Source organism: Diachasma alloeum, unplaced genomic scaffold (assembly GCF_001412515.2).
Source record: "Diachasma alloeum isolate Michigan unplaced genomic scaffold, Dall2.0 Dall_scaffold_00256, whole genome shotgun sequence".
Lineage (NCBI taxonomy): Eukaryota > Metazoa > Arthropoda > Insecta > Hymenoptera > Braconidae > Diachasma > Diachasma alloeum.
The window spans coordinates 415,153-419,304 of NW_021680401.1; positions in this window are offsets into that span (position 1 = coordinate 415,153).

A 4,152-nucleotide genomic window follows, 5' to 3' on the forward strand; every position below is an offset into this window, starting at 1 on the left:
CTCTTTTTTTATAGTCATAATCTACAAGTTCGTCATCCTCTGAACAACTATCAGATGATTCTTTATGATGTGGTTAGAATTCTGTATCCTCAATTGGTATCATTTCCATGTCTTTGTATGGCTCTTGGAAATCAAGAGTTGATTCTTCAATAATTTCCACCCCATTATATTTCTCCATAGTTCGTTGCAGTATCTTCTCGAAATGAGTGGCCAATTCTCGTTCTTCATTAGTCACAGGGGTTTCGCCAAGATTCAGCACTTCAAATGTTGCCATGAGGATCTTAATCACGTTTATAGGATTGAATCTCATGATGGAAAGAATTCGGAATATACGATTAACAAGAGACAGTACCTCCTGGAACTTCCCTAGTGTTCCTTGAAAAAAAAATACGTGTCGCTTACTTTCGAGTCCTTTACAACATATATGAGTTTCATTGAAATCGGAGGGGAACACCTCTCTAGTGTTCCTTGTTAGTTCAAAGGCGAATTGGATGTGGACTGAAGATTACGACAAAGCCTGGATTGAACTCAAGAATAATTTTGCGAATTGTGTTCCGTTAAGTCATATAAATCCACAGGCGAGATTTAAATTACAAACTGATGCCTCGAATTTGGTAATTAGTGGTATACTATACCAAGTCGATGAGAATGGAAATCAATTCATAGTATCACTGGCAAGCCGTTGTTTATTATCTGCAGAGTACAGTTACAATACCACGGAAGAAGAGCTACTGGCAATAGTGTTCTCGATTGAATATTTTCGCACTTATCTGATTGGTGTCGAATTTGACGTTATCACAGACCATAAGGGGTCAATATTCCTTAATCAGACACTTTACCAGAGCGCTCGTCTACTCAGGTGGAGTTTATTTTTGCAAAAATTTACATTCAAAATCCATCATTGTGCAGGTAAAGACAACCGTGTAGCCGATTTCTTCTCGAGAAACCCTATGAGTAAATTCGAAACTGAAAGAGTCAACACGCTAATTTTATCTAATTTAAATATTGCCATGCCACAAGACATTCCACTAAGGGATAGTAGTCCAGATATTATAATAAGTGCAGTCGAAACAGCTCGTGAATACCGATTACAATTCAAAGATCTTGAACAACAACAGAAAAGTGATGAAGAATTGAAGATTTTCTTTGAGGATCATGAGAGGAATGAATTAGATGAAAATACGCGTATAAAAATTTATTATTCCACGAAGATCAGTGGATAAAGCGCTGGCAATTGGTGATTCCAAAGGAAGTGCAGAGAGATTTGATTCAGGGTGTCCATAGTAAACTAGGTCACCCAGGTATCCAAAAGACGTTATAGTACATTAGAGTACAAGGGCAGAAATTTCATTTTGGACGAATGTGAAGTTTACAGGCCGAGCTGAAGGCGAGGTCTGTATTCACATTCGTTGAAAACGAAGTTTATGCCCGAGTGATCTATACTATTTTATGCCACTTCGTGCAGAAGTCGACTTTAAAGCACGCTACGCGAAGCGCAGCGTGCGATAAACTCGACTTATTGCACGGCGTGCCATAAAATTATCTTAGACAATTTTATTACTGGAAGAAAATGAAAGAAATAGTAAAGCACAGTGTGTTATCCTGTGACTTATGTCAACGCGTAAAGATATTAACTACAGCATGGAAGGTAAATATCACAGGGTTAAAGCTGAATCACCAGGAGAATTAGTTTCAGTGGACTTTTATGCGCCTTTGCCGAGGTCAACGGGAGGAGTAGAATATATTTTTGTGACATTAGACCTCTTCACAAAATATGTGAAACTCTATCCTATTAAAAAAGCAAATACTCATATGGTTCTAAGAAAAATTCTGGATGATTATATTCCAATTATGGTAAAACCTAAGAGGATACTCGCCGAGCATGGGTCTCAATTCACTGCACATGCATGGAGAGAGACTCTAGAACTGGAATCAATTAGTGTATCATTTTGTTCTATTCGTCATCCACAAATAACTCAACGGAAAGAATGATGAGAGCTCGGTCGCTTTTCTCAGGTATTATGTGCAGACTCACACAAAATGGGCACGATACGTTAAAACCATTGAAAATTTAATAAATATAACTTGTCCCACTGCAACGGATTATACACCTTGCGAGCTGCATTTCAACCAGAGACCTCACGACGAAATAGAAATGATTATAAAATTTCCTGAATTAGAGGACATGACATTGGATGAAAAAAGAGCAAGTGCAAATAAATGCATTATAAGAAGTTTTGATTATCGAAGAAATGACCAAAAGAAAATATCGAAAGTTGAAATAAATGTGGGAGATAAAGTATTATTGAAGGTTCCTCGTCAATCAAAGGCATTAGATGAGAAAATTGGTAAATTTTTTCATATTTACGTAGGGCCATTCGTTTTCTCAAAGCTGTTCAGTGATAATGCATATGAATTAGTCGATCCGGAAAATAACAATGGATATAAAGGTGTATATAATCGCGTAGGCCTAAGAAAGTACCAAGAACCTGAGGTGAACGAAGTTTAGACGAGAAACTATGTAGAGACATGTTAATGAAATTTATATGTTGCGTAATATGTGTAAAATGATACGTGAAGCTAGAATTGAGATAATGATAAATTTATAAGACTGATAATGACGAGATTCATGTAAGAAGTGAGATAATATATGTATATTGTTGGGTGGTATGGAAGAATGAGAGAAGTTATGAAGGTAATTTTAATTAGCCACTATGTTAGTAATTAAAACTGAGGGATATTGTGGTATTTGGAAGTATTCGCGGATAAAAATGAAAGCAAAATTACCGACCGAAACGTAAAAGTATAAATCAAAAATAGAACTAAAGAGAGGGGGTCAATCGAATGACCAGAAGGACAATTTTAATTTGACTCTTGACCTCTTCTCCTGCGAACCGCTGAGGCGTGCACACGTGCTCTGGCACATGGAATATTGTACTGGTCGACTGTGAGCCTCACCACGCCGCCGATCACGCCACCGATCCGTCCGATGATTTAATGAAAGAGGAGTGATTAATGCGAAATTTATGAAAAGTGTTATATATGAGGGTCGGTGGAATTTTCGATGCGATATCTCTCAATATTTTGATTATATTTGGAAGGATGTGTGATGATAACATTCTAACTGGAAAAATCTATGTCAATAATTAAAATCTAATTATTTTCTCACGAATAAAATCTGAGTGTCATTGAACTTTGGTGTCGATAAATTGTTATTATTCCTGAAACTTGTACCGTGATTCGTATTATTTCTCTCGATAATTAATCCTGTTGAAACTGCCGGTGGTATCTTTCAATTTGCTGGACGGACGACGAAGGTTTGGGGATATTTTTTATTTATTTTCACGTGATAGTATTTTTATTCCTTTTGCCCTTCGAATTATTACAAATAATATTAAGGATATTTAGCCAGTGTCGGTAAATTGTCGATGAATGTGTTTTTTTTCATGGTCAAGAAAAGAATAAACTAATTTTTCGGAAGAAATGAATGAACTAATTTTTCCTCGTACACGGGCTCTTATTAAATTGATGTTCAAATTGATAATTCACCTACTAGAAGACTCTAAAAATAGAAATGAAAAGAGAAGGTATAATGTGTAAAATCATACTGAATCCAATGGCCCCAGAAAAATCTGGGATATCCGGGCAAAAAGAGGAAATGTTTGAGTGATTCTATCCCATATAAGCGCAAGTTAACGCATGCGTTTGGTGCATTTCATCTATTTCATTTCTAAATAATGATCATGGGTTGGTGGGTTGAAATTTGTATCAAAATGAAGGGAATATCCTTCATCTTTCAGTTTTAAAAAAATCAATTTTTGTTTGAGTATTTATGATTTTGGATAAACATCCTTGCGGATTCAGGAAAAAATTCAAATAGATCAAATTGATTGCAATTTGCTGCATTTATATAAAGATTTGTTTAGAAGTGAAAAATAATAGGATTGAATAAACATTGTATTCCCACTCCATTACTCCACTGTTCACAGTGTCCACGTCCAGCTCCATCCTTTCTTCCTGCGAATGAGTTTCAGCTCCGTTACGAATGAGTATGATGATCGTATTTTCGATCCAGATGAAGTAGATCTGTCGCTGTAAATGACATAAAAGACTATTGAGTAATTGTTGACAGTTGCAGTATCTCTACCCTTA